The sequence below is a fragment of the Penaeus monodon genome, chromosome 4 (genome assembly GCF_015228065.2).
Source record: "Penaeus monodon isolate SGIC_2016 chromosome 4, NSTDA_Pmon_1, whole genome shotgun sequence".
NCBI lineage: Eukaryota > Metazoa > Arthropoda > Malacostraca > Decapoda > Penaeidae > Penaeus > Penaeus monodon.
Window position 1 is genome coordinate 25584937 of NC_051389.1, and position 14927 is coordinate 25599863.

Here is a 14927-nt window from a genome sequence, read left to right on the forward strand (position 1 = left end):
ACATCACGAAATCCCTTGTTGTGGAGTTCCTTGTTCAACCTGTATAAAAGAGGGTTGCTACCCTCTGACCGGACTGAACCTCTGTCCGTCAGTTGTGCCATTCTCTCTATACAGTATACTGCAGCTAACAAACAAGAAGTCTGTTTCACCTTTGCCGTTACCCAAGATTTCTCGATGTGCTAGACGCGACTTGTCTGCATCCACCCGCTCATGGCCATCGTGTGTGTGTGTGTGTGTGTGTGTGTTGTGTGTGTGTGTGTGTGTGTGTGTGTGTGTGTGTGTGTGTGTCTGTGCAATTTGTAATTACGAATTCTACTCACTGTGTTATTTCTCCATAGCTGCTGCAACATGACGATACATGAACATACTGCGAATAAATATTTTCCGTCATTCACCACTATCGTGACTAATATATTAGCAAGGTTATCATCACCAATTCCATTTCTCTATTAGAAAGAACAAATCATTGTTCTTTTTTTATTACATAACTGTTCAGACCCTCCCTTGGCAACAGCGTCGGGCCTGCATATGGCCACCGACCAACCTTTCCCCTCGCCAACAGTAGTGCTTTGTTTCTCTCAGATTTCTCGACTTCTTTTCCCTTCACTTTCTGCGAACAAGAGGACGACAAAAAATTGCAATAGATTGAAGAATAAAAGCGTGAAAGGGAGACTGCAGGTTCCAAGAATTCTCTGTGGCAAGGATGGGGTATAACAACAGAGCTGTTTCGATATATTTGGCTTCAGATCTAGACTGTCAAAAAAAGTATTTCCACATGAGCAGAAATTCTGTTCAGACCCACTCACTTATATATGTGTTTTACACACACCACACCACACACACACACACACACACACAACACACACACACACACACACAACACACCAACACCCATACCACACACAACATATATATTATATATATATCTATATATTATTCTATATATATACTTAAATATACATATATAACACTATATGTCTGAATATGTATATATATAGATATATTATATATTATATATTAATATATATATATGTATATGTATAATATATGCATATATGTATGTATAACACACACACACACCACCCACACACACCACACACCACACACACCACAACACACACACACAAATATAACATATATATGAACTATATCTATATAGTATATATATATATATATATATATATTTGTATATAAATATATATGTCTGTTTTGTGTGTGTGTGTGTGTGTGTGTGTGTGTGTGTGTGTGTGTGTGTGTGTGTGTGTGTCGTGGATAAGATACACACCATCCGGTCGCAACATCAAAAATAGAACAATACGGCGAAGATGAGGGCGAAATCTAGAAAAAATGGTTCAGATGAAAAGATGTTAACAGGAAAGTGAACCATGGACGTGAAACTGAGCGCGTGTTTTCACGCCATGACTACAGAAGCTTCTAGAAGCCACGAATACGAAAAAACAACTAGTTGGAGGCCGATCACTATATATATCACAATATTCAAGTCGGGGATCAAGAAAATTAACACGGAAGGCAGATAGGACAAAAGTTAAATGATAAATACAGTGTGAAAATTTGATGGGACATAGGAAGTTAGACGCAGATAGTTTTCAAATAAGTGAAGAGAAATTATAATTATATTCCTGATAACTGCTAAGGGGTGACCGGAAGGCTCCCATAGGCAGGAATAAAAAGGACGGGTAGTGACAGACTAACGGGAAGAGTTAGGAGTTGGAGTTGGAGTGTTTTCGGTCATCTCTGGTAGCACCTTGCAGCAAGTAACTTTGGTTGGCATTTTGGGTAAGCCATATTGAAGCAGTTTAAGGCTCTTGGTTTAAGGGGGGAACATGGGACGGGAATGTGCTGTGGAAAAGTGTATTAAAGTAGGTTATAGGTTTTCTTGATTGATATATAGATATATAAAGACCAAGAATTGTATTTGAACTAAGTTCATTTTAGAAGTAATAATCATATAATCGGATAATATAGATTTGATTGTCAAGTTTGAAGATGATTATAATTGAAGACATTATAGATTTGAATTAGCATAGAGAGTAGGAATTATGATTTACTGTTTAAGAAATCTCAGCTCTACGGAAGTGTGACTTAACAGTGATGATGATGTTGATTTCCGGTAGAAGCGTAGAATAAGTCTATGTTCTGTTTGTAATCAAAAGTATTTCCTAGAATAGTTTGCTGATGTTAAAATTGCGGCTTTAGCAATATTAATTCAGTATTATGATTGCCTGATTAAGCACAAGGACATTAATGTCCATTTTCAGAAACGTTACTCCATTTACTTTTTATGGGAGACAAATCTTGAGTTTAAGTTAGTAATTGTGTAAAGACATTATTAACTGTATTTTTAAATTGCTGTATAAGTAATTCAACTTCCTAAAGTAAGTCTCACTATTTCTGTATTTAATTTGTTTACAAAATATTTTTATGATTCAATCATTGTATGTGAAGAAAGAATTCTTTTATTAACTGCATAAAAAAAATAACCCTCCCCCCCCTCTATTTAAGCATTGACATTGGTGAATCATAACAGCTTGCTTAAATTTATATTATAGTTTGTATGTAAACCAATTAGGAGTAAAGTGGCAAGTTTAAAAGATGGATATTTAATATGGTTATAAATTATTGTATTGGATTATAATGAAAACTCAGATGTTATTATTATTGACATTATAAATTATGTGGATCGACTTTACATGGTTTACTTATATTATAAGACTTTAAGTTAATAAATTAGGTTGTAGATTCTCTAATAAGTTGGAACTTTCCTTTACATTTGTTCTAAAACAAATTAATACAAGTGAAAGAGTAAGATCTGTGAGGAGAAAGATTACTAGTATGGAAACTATTAAGATTATATCAGATACTGAGGAGATAAATATAATTGTTGGTGCAAAGAGGCAAACAACAATATATGTATATATAGATATATATATGATAATATATATATCATATATATATATATCCATATATATACATATCATATAACGTTATATAGATATATATATCATATAAATATATATACTATATATATATATATATACATACATAATACATATGCACGTGGTATGTGTTTGTGTGGTATATGTGGTATGTCTCTCTCTCTCTCTCTCTCTCTCTCGCTATCTCTCTCTCTCTCGCTCTCGCTCTCTCGGTCTCTCTCGCTCTCGCTCTCGCTTCGCTCTCTCTCCCTCTCTCTATATTAGATATAGAGATATAATATAGTATATGATATGATAGATAAGGAGAATACAAAAGATATAGCTACACACACGAGATACATAGAGGGATATAGATATATATTATATATATATTATATATATATTATATATATATATTTATATCCTATATATTTATATATACACACACACACAAAAACTTTAAACCGTGTTATACAAGATGAATAGGAAAATAGCCACAATAATTATTTAAATTGAATCGTAACATTTCAAAAAGCTGACCTTCATTTAACTAATTGGAGATGAACGATATTGACGATGAGAATGAAACAAAAAGTTCTCTTTTTATACACATGCACACTTACACACATATATTTTCAAATATATATATCTAAATAAATTAATAATTATACGTACACACACCCACACACACACACATGTATATATGTTATATATATAATATATAATATATATATATATATTAATATATATAAAATTATAAATATATATATTTATTATTAAATATATTATATATCTTATATATATATATTATATAATATATATATTAACATGTGTGTGTGTGTGTGTGTGTCTGTGTGTATGTATACGTGTATATATATATATATATATTATATATATTATATAATATATATATATATATATAGATTTTGTGTGTGTGTGTGTGTGTGTGTGTGTGTGGTGTGTGTGTGTGTGGTGTGTTGGGTGTGTGTTTTGGTGTGTCTATTTTTTTGGTATTTTGTGTGTATGTATATATATATATATATATATTATATATATATATATATATATATATATATATATATACATATAGACAGATATAGATATATGTATTTCTGTAAACATTCACACACACACACACACACAACCCCACACACACACACACACACACACACACACACCACACACACACACACACACACCATACATACATACAATATACATACTCTACAGACATACACACCCCACACACACACACAGATATGTATATTTTTAATATATTATAAAATATATATAATATATATAATATATATATAATATATATATATACATAAAGTATTAATATATTATAAAATATATATTTATATTAAAATATATAAAAATATATATATTATATATATATATATTATATATATATATGTATAAGACATAAAAAAAATAATAATCATTAGTTTCACATCCACTACAAATTTGACATATTCGTTTTCTAACCTAGTAGTTTTTTTAAGGTAGCAGGTATCAAAAGAGACAAAATATATTGATATTTAGCTCATCCATTTTACATCGTACCACGATCACGCCATGCCAAGATCGTTACATCTAAACTAAACTCACCTACCGAAAGAAAATTCCTGATCCACCCGTGGTTTAGTTATTTCGAGGCAATGCAGCATTTATTAAACTGATATAACTGTACATAACTACTGAACACCCATACATGTAACCAAGAACCTTTAATGGAATGTTATAAAGATATCTTAGTGACAACTAATATAAATAAAAAAACAAAAACAAAGAAACACCTCAGGGAAAGGAATATGATTGGAGAGGAACATGATGCGAGAGTTTACTGAAATTGCCAGTTCTGATACATATATAATTGATTACGTCTGTTCCTGCACTGTCATGTTACCCGTATCAGTATTTTCAACTTCTACATTTTTCTATATTTCTAAGGCAAGTTTGGTTCTGGCTTGACACATGCTGACAATACGGACTGCCAAAATTGAGAAGAGGAAAAGACAGAATAGAGAGTGAGAGCAAAACCTTATTTTTCTTCTTTGTATTGCGGTAAGATGAATTGGTTTGGAGAATACCTCTAACAAAAATGTTTTCAACTCCGGTTACTTCGATGGTAACCTATAACTACTACACTTCTGCATTTTTCTAGTGGCGTGATACCTCAGAGTTAAGATTGCTTTCATCTCAGGGGTGATGACATGATTCCTGGCTGTTGAACTTTCCAGAGTGCCTTTCACAAGATCAGTCAAAAAAGTATGCCTGCACCGCCATACCTATATCTTTCATTTCAGCATCATTATCTTCCTCACAAAAATGTCTATGTTGATGAACGAACATAAATGTTATGATGGCCGTCCATCTAGGTCACTTGGGAACTTGTTATTACCCTTAGGACACCTTGCGAGTTCTCCAAACTTTACCGCACGCTAAAAGCGATTCCGGGACAAATGGAGCGTTTCGAAGAAAATTAGGATGTTTTAAAGAGTTAGGAGTTCCTAACTCTAGGAATTCTTTAAATACCGGGCCAGACCTCTGAGAATGTGAGGCATCTTACATAAACTGCAAGCATATTAGAAGCAGGCTTTTAAATTATAATTCAAGATTTTTAAACAATTATAATATAAGACCTACATCTGTATATGATACAAAAAAGCCCAACTGCACGTACAAGTAGAGACAGGTAGCTTGGCACTGGATACCAGAGAAGGAAAGGGAAAGACATGTACGTTTACTAATATATATGTGGCTTAAGTTATTTGACGTGAAACATACCAACAAAATCCAAGTGGTATCCGTAACGTGTATACTACAGAATTATGTTTCGTTAAAAAAAATGTAGCTGATATAAAAGTAGACAGGGAACGTATAGTAATAATAAATTTAACCTGAAAAATTGTGTGATGGTTGTTGTATACAGCAGTGATAATCAGGAATCTCTAATATCCCTAATACCGATTAGTGTAATATAATGCCCCTACTTTAGTATTAATATGAAATAAGGTATGTGTGTCTGTGTCATATGCACACTTTACTTCACGCTTCATCTTTGACATTAGCTTACTTTCTTATTCAGTGTGATTTTCTATAGTAGGTATATACGTATCATTCGTTGTTGTAAATATTATATTCCATATATCATTTTCTTTTTAATGTTAGCATTTTACAAGGTCTTGTGTTTATTTCTATGTGTAACCTATATCATACACTAGTCCCTTTACATTTACCATCTGTATTTGTATTTATGAATAATTTAGACTTTAATCACCAAAACCTCATTTTTATGGATATATGTGAGATGTGAGCTGTAACAAGAAAATATCTGTATCAATTTCATTACATCTTTTCAAGAATATCATTAACAATATTCTCTACTTCACATTAAGGTAAGACAACTGAAAACAATTTATTTTATACCTAAAATAAAAAGCAGCACATGAACAGACACATACAAACATATGCAACGCATTTGTTTGTGTGGATCCATGTTTCTAGTTCAGACAAAAAGTAAAATTATCATCTGCAACTTCGGGGTTGCATTACCAACTAGCAGAGAGGAATCTGCTTAAGAGGAACAAGGACTGAAAACCTACTGGATAATTAATTAGGTTAAAATGCCCACTGCTTGTTTACAGCTCTCTCACCTATATTGCTATTTCATCTACTTGTCTATATACATGTGAAATAAATACCGATAAGGCACGAAAGTATTATATGTTTGGCCCCCCCAAAAAACTGGTACAACAAAATAATTTAACGAATAAAAGATTCCCTTATCCTGAACATTCCATAAAAAATAAACATCCTTAGACACAGACACAGACACACACACACACACACACACACACACACACACACACACACACACACACACACACACACACACACACATTATTTAATAAAACAATCAACAATAAAAATTATAGCCTACAATATCAACATGAAAGAAAAGAAACATATTCTAGAGTGGAAAATATATTAGTTATTTATAACACATATGCAATATGTTACCATTAAACATTCCTGACACGCATTTCACTCTGTAGGTCTTCTTAGAACTGAAGTAAATGCAATTCATATTCCTTTTGACGTCTCTACCATGTTTATTATTCCTGTTTGTACCGCTGGTGGATTTCCAGAAACTTTTTTTAAATGCTGGTTCCTTAATTGCGTGGGCATCCATATCCTGTAATAATAAAGTTTGGTCTTGTTAAGAGGATGAAATATTTAGATCTACTATTCTTGTTGTTTTGAATGGTCTTGGCTGTCGTAGACATGGAGGGGGAGTGCGAAGGCAGTCGGTGATATCGGCCTATCAAACAAGATTAAACTAGAAAGGAGATCAGTCCATTGGAGTCTATGCCAGAGAGGGTCCGCTGGAGATTGCACAGGTGGGGGTCTGGTTGGTTGCTCAAACAAAGGTAGAAAAGATTATTTTCATTATAATAAGAAACAAAGAATTTTAATATGGATTTATTAATCAACCTCCATTGTATAAAGTAACATCAAAACAATAAGCTAAGAAATTTTAATATGTTAATATTTATCTATATTGTACATCTAGGAAAAATTAAAACATGCTCAGGCATAAAGGTTAAGAATTTTATTTAGATAATATTCTCTGAAAAAAATAAGTCTGCAGTCTTTGGTAAAATAATGTTACATTACCTTTAAGAAGAGGGGTATCACCTATATGAAGAAGTGCTTCATCTGCCAAAAGCTCATCCGCTTGAATTAAAATGCTCACTGCTTGCTTACGCCACTCCCTCTCAGATTATCATTTTCTTTTATTAGTAAAAACATCATGAAATTCATTAAAAAGATTAATGCCTGTAGGTAAATTAAGGTAACGTAGATTATGACATGACGCATTTTCATTCTAGAGATATAGTAGTAACTCGATTGCGCAAGTGACTATCATGTCCACAAACTGACCACCAGAGATTGATAAATGACCTTAATTAAAAGTTTGAATTATTATTTTAAAATTATCTGCCGTTTCAACAGCTAAGGTCATTAAAGAATGTGCTGCCTCTGAAAACTATATTGGGTAAATTGGAACTTTAATACACATAGCTTCCCTCAGTAATGATCAGGCAGGTATTTTCCCAGTCGTACCGCCGCCACACCACAGTAAGATCCAAAAGGGCCACACAAACACGCATTCGTCTCAACACTCATTTGTTACTCCGAGGGGACCCCTGTACGTAGCTGGGATTTGATATCATATAATAAAAAAAATAATTCAAAATTATTATTTCAGATAAACATTAAACAAGGAGTATAATAACCTATTTAAATGGAATACAGTGTGAATTTATTTCAACTATAAAAATTACGGATAAAACAAAAGTAAAGAAACATATAGATCATAAGACTTTATGGTGTAGAAATTAATATTTAATATTTAATAGATAATTATTAAATAACCAAAATCACTTACATTATACAAGTAGTCAAAAATAAAGAAATACTAGAATAACCCTCAACTGCCTTGACAAAATTGTCATCGCCGCTGTAAATAAAACTCAATTAAATGAATGCGATTAATGTGGAACGTGAAATGCATAAAAATAGCAAAATGCAGAATCAACTCATTCTAAATGCAGAGGCAAAACGGCAGCTTAGTTAAAAGACCATTGAAAATGCTAGATTACAAAATGTAAGCAGAAATGTATTAATTTAGAGCAGGCTCTGTTTAGATTTAATTGTAAATATTCAAACCATTTCCAAAAGCATAGTCATTGGAAATGTACAAAATAATGTACGGGAATAAATAGAGAGAGAGAGAGAGAGAGAGAGAGAGAGAGAGAGAGAGAGAGAGAAGAGAGAGAGAGAGAGAGAGAGAGAGAGAGCGAGAGAGAGAGAGAGTGTAAAAGGCTATCGTCCTTAGTACAATGGTGAACAGAGGGTAGTTATACTTGTTAACGGCTTGACTCTTTATTTCTGAGAGTTGACACCACGCAGTATAAAACACACAAGACATGTCTAGTTATAATCGGGCCGCGGGAGGGTCACGGTCAGAAAGCCCGGAGAGAGGCGGAGCTGACCTTAGTGCGGTGGTAGCTTAGCACGAACTCCCGGTCAAACGAGGTCAGATATAAAATGTGACCTCCGCCCTCGCTGAGCGGGTGGTTCTTATTTGGTCCACTGGTAATAGAAATAGAATTATCCACATCCTGTAACAGAAATAGAATTATCCACATCTTATATTGCTCGGGCACCTACTCGCGCCTCGCCCTCGAGGCGCCTTCAAGGGGAGCCCAAAACTTGGCTGGTCTTTCTCGTTCTCGTGCGTCGTCCTGGTTAAAACTTCGTGGCTGCTCGTCCATGTTGTCCTCACCCTCCTGGTCCCTGGTGTAAATCTGCTCGTCCTCGATTATCCCACACGTCCTCGAAAGTCTCGCCCCCGGCCCTCCTTGACTTCAGATTCGTCTTGACCTCCTCGTAGTCCTGGCCCAGGCCTAACTCGGCGGGCGTCCTCGTCCCCCACGTCCACAGATCTCGTCCAGGTCCTTCTCGCGTCCACACGTCCTCGTAATCTTCGTCCGGATCTACGGGCGTCGGGGCAGGGGCGGCATCTCGGGGCGGCTTATACCTGCGCTACGAGCTCCTGGAGTTGACCGGATCTGCAGGCGTCCCCCAGGCGTCGCCTATACACAGCATTCTGGGGCGACTGGTACCTTTTCTGACGAAAATCTTGGTCCGCGGGCCTATGGCGATCTTCGATGACGTCCTTCTCACAGCATCCTAAGGGTCCTCCTTGGGTGCCGTTTTGGTCCGACTGCAATATAAAGTCGGGAGCCAGATCATAACGTAAGGGCCAGAGTAAGAAAAAAAAAAGGGCAACAGAGAAGATGGGGGTGGTAGTTACCACTAGCGGTTATTCATAACAATTTACGGTTTTAAGTGGTTTTTAATTATTTTTGTCTTTTTTTTCATTATGTGTTTTATTTTCACAAAGGTAAAGAAGAAAATGAAGAGGGAGATGTCAGTAGCGGTGCGCTTAGACCTATTTGAACTCCCAACCATCTCTGATAGATATGAGAGTAGATAAGGGAACGACATCGGCGATCCGCGAAGATCTATTTGAACCCATAGTCGTCACACAGATAAGAAATAGATGTAACTTGTACATTATGTACGAACCACTCGTCACGACGGACAAAATTGCGGGCTAAAGAGATACATAATAAATCTTTACGCCGGCACTAGGACAGCAACCAGCCTTATTAATGAAAAAGGGTCAGTGTTTTTTTGTCCTGTGTGTGGGGAGTGAGGTGAAGGTGTGTGTGTGTGCGTGTGAGTGACAGCTAGCGTTACTGAGAGGGAAGGCGAGTGACCTCACACAGAGAATGAATCACAAACACGAATATTAGCGTTCACTATAACAAAACTGAAGTAAATTAGAAATGCTAGCTATTTAAGATTATTTCAACTACCACATTGAATTCAACATATAATGATATGCGACAGAATGTACGCATGAATGAATGGGACATAAAAAATATTCGCCAAATTTTATCAAGCAAAATCTTCTCGGGGTCAGAAATCGAACTGCCGAGGTACATGTCTAGCTTTGCATGTCAGACTTCAATAAAACTCAATAACGGGGGGGATCCTATACCCAAATGCCGTATATGACTGAAGCGACTCGAGCCAGGGAAATTAATATCCGCTCTTTCTGCGTATCTGTAATGGGCGCTCGCAAAATTCCAGAAGGATATATTTATTTTCACGATTCACACTAACGCTTGGGGGTACCCAAAACATGCAAGCGACTTCAAGAGGGTGAGAAAGGTGTGATTAATAAGCGAATAATGATTCTAGCTTAAACCCTAGTCCTACATTAATTAACGGACGTAAACCGCGGGTCACACCCACTCAAAGGGAGCCGAACGAACGAAAAACTTCGGTTATTGCACACTACTCTCGAACGACGGAGCGCAGATCTATTAGGCGTTTAGCAAACCCCGGGCAATATCGGGCAATTCTGTGCACTATGATTGAGGGAAGATCCTACCCTATATTCAAACTAATGAATTTTAATGAATTTCCGTTACATACTTCGTTCTAGCGCCGATAGAACGTGTCACCAAAAAGCAATGTAACAATGATATGTTTGCTTCCAAATTAGAGGAACCAAGTGGTCAAAACTGACCCTACCACGCCGCCACCGACCGGGAAAAGAGAAAGTGAGGTCAGGTCAGGTCGGGGGCGAGGGTTAGGAACGAGATAAAATGAAATGGTATTCGTGATAAGATAAAATCACGAACGCGTTAAATTCGTTGCAGATGAAACAATATAAATCTCTAAAATTACTTAACTAACAAACGATATTCATGTTTTTTGATCACATACTCGATCGCACGGAAATGCGATCCGAGGTGGAAGAATAGTGGAGAACGTGCCATTTGCTGTCATTAGCACCTTTTAACCCAACAAAAAACAACGGCTTTAACAATGTATGGGAGAAGGAAGGGAAAAGAAATAAGAAAGGGGCCCAAACGTGTACTTACGTGTTTTTTTCTTAGCCATGTCTTGAAGCGGTCGAGTGGATTTTCTTCGGGGGTGGTGTGTCCGTGTTGCATGCCAAAAGGATGCAACGGCCCTCGCTGCCACCACTTTGTAAAAGGCTATGCGTACTTAGTACAGTGGCTGACAGGGACGCAAAACACACGTAAAGGGGTGAACACACGCTACGACGACGCTACGACTTGTTAAAGGGTCAAAAGGCCCCCGTGGAGGCCACGGTCCCGCTGCCCGGAGAGAGGGGGGAGCTGACCTTAGTGCGGTGGTAGCTTAGCACGAACTCGCGGTCAAACGAGGTCAGATATAAATGTGACCTCCGCCCTCGCTGAGCGGGTGGTTCTTATTTGGGACATTTGGATCCACGTGGAAAAAAAGCCACGTGGTTTCCCCTGGTAATAGAATAAAAATTAAACCCTATCCTTTAAACAGAAATAGAATTATCCACATCTTAGAGAGAGAGAGAGAGAGAGAGAGAGAGAGAGAGAGAGAGAGAGGGAGGGAGGGAGGGAGGTGGGGGTAAGAGAATAGAAAGAAGCTAGGGCAAGGCACATTTCTTACAATAGATATTCTTGGTGTAATAGATATACTTTCTGTTTGATTTTGCTCACGTGTGTCAGCTGGTGCTGACTCGGCTGAACCGAGTCCTTGCCCGCCGTGGTGCCCAGCCACAGCAGTAACCTCCAGGCGACAGCTGCAACTTCTCGCGCCTGAGCGGGGCGAACCGCCGACCCTTCGGGTGAGAGGCCGACACTTACCACTGTACTAGCCTCCGGGCTAGTACAGTGGTAAGTGAAGGGGGGATTTCTAGGCCAGATCGAAGCAAGCCCTAGGCAGGGAGACATAAATGTAATACAGATATAATAATGAGTTTCTGACACTATAATTACGCTCTGCTGCTTCTCGCCACGTCTAAATGACTTAAAATGGAATTTAATCATAAATGAGAATGAAATGAAATGCAAATTCTTACTGCTATTTATAAAATAATGTCTTAGAAAATCCTCTTAAAAAGTTAAGGTAATTTGAATCTAAGGTAATAATAAGGAGCATATAAGGTAATTGTTGGAGTGAAAAGTGGAAGCACTGGTTTAGCATCTAATTTCGGCCCTGTTACTATGGAAATATTACCACTGAGTTTGGATTGCATGACAGTATATTTCTATGAAGAGATCTAGAAGGCTTACTATGCCAGAATATATGTGATGGGTTCTCTTGGATTTACTGCAACGATTGCTAGAGTAACTGCCATAATGCTTTTGAGGGTTATGATACGGGATTTTATTGTACTATGTAATATCTTTCTAAGTACGAAAAAGTAAAAAAAAAAAAAAAAAAAAAAAAAGTAAGTCTTAAAAATATAATAATAAATAATAGAAATCTTCACTTTAACTGTTTCGAAAAAAATCTTCGAGTAAGTCTTAAGAGTCATCTGTTAAATTAGAAAATGTTAAAATGAAAATATAATGCCTTATATTATGTTTGTTTTTGCCCTTGTCACTGCTACGTAAGCAAATTATAAATAGTGATGAGGGTGTATTCATCATCCCTTGAAAAGAGAGAACAGAATAAATATTGGTTTGCAGATAGCTGAGGCTTTTCCAGCGAAGAACTTTAAAGCTTGTCGTCGATACCAGCGGCAGTAAAAGTAAATCTGCATCTGTGTATCTGTAGCTCCACATCTTTGAAAACTGAAGTAAACTTTAAATTTGATCGCAGTTCCGAACCTGCGGTAAAACGGAATTCATAATTCATATTTTTCCATCTCGATGCTAATTGTATTGAAGGAATATTCCATGGAATAAATTTTAGTTTCTTTGAAAGATGCATCGAAGTCTCGAAGTTTCACAGAGGAAGGATTTATCATTCATTCATATCATTCACGTACTTAATCCAAGAGGTGCGTTCCGCACACACACACACACACACACACACACACACACACACACACACACACACACACACACACACACCACACACATTACAAACACCACACACATACATCACACACACTCACGCACAACGCCAACGCACAACAGCCGCACGCACGCACACAAAACACACAAACACACACACACACACACACACAAAAACCCCCACAACACACACACACCAACAATTGTATTAGAGACATCGATACGGAATGAGCTGTTGATATGGAACGGGCTTCGCTTGGTTAGCAACCGAAATCAAACTACTATGCATAGATAATCTTGATAAGCGAAATCCCAACTTAGATAATATATCGCAGTATTTGGTTATAAAGCTTGATTAGTGCCTACATGTAATATATATATATATAGTAATATATATATAATTATATTGCAGATATATATATATAATATATATATATTATAATATATATATACATATATAATTTATATGATAGGATATATCATAATAATTTATTTTGAATAAATAAGTAAATAACTAAAGATTAAATGGCAAACACACACACACACCACACACACACACACACACTCCCACACAACACACACACACACACACACCACACACACACACATACAACTACAACATTACATATATACATCAATTATATACATTACATACATATATCGTAACAATCATAGACAGTGTTATTTAAGGTAAATGTAAAGTACCCCAAATGCTATGCAGACACTAAAAAAAAGAAAAAAGGGAAAATCCTGAGGTAGAAGAGATGTATTATCCTACACATCTATAATGAAATTCCATAATTCTGTGCTTAAGTGTATTTTAGTTGTGCACACAGACATTGAATACACGAGGCCCCTATCCCTTGACCGTTCCTCTTTTCCATGCGTTTCCATATCAGGCCATTTAAGATTTATTTGTAGAAGATAATGTTGCCATTGTAGTAATGAGTATTCTCCTTTCCCCGTCTAACTATTCGCTCTCCTATTTTGTAAAATCCCCAACGTCACCCCATCCCTTGTCTCCCTCTCCTAATATCCTAGAAATAGTTCACCTGTTACGCTGAAAGATCCACCGTGTATGTATCAGACCTGAGACGGTGTGTCTTGTGCATGTGCTCAGAACTTTACATAGTTCCCTGACATAGCTCTATATGGCGATAAATTAATTAGTGTAGCTAATGTATTGATTAAAAGAAATAACCCTACTATATATATTTAAGAATATTGTACAGTAAATCGGGAAATTATATTGTAGAGGTTTAATACAACTTTACAGTCATGCTTTCTGTCTGTGTCTCAAAGTCATCAGTTGTATTGGTGACATTTTCAAGTTTGTTGACACTTCATGCCACTTTCCCCAAAGACTTGGTCGGGTCAGGGCGACTTCAGATTTTTCATAACATTGCAATATCAGTGCCTGTTCCTTCTCATATAGTCTACCTTAGTTTATAACATTCAGTACGTTCTGCCATTGGCATCGTGCCACAAACTTACGAGGTTTACGAAGCTTATTGAAGAGAAGAATAAATCG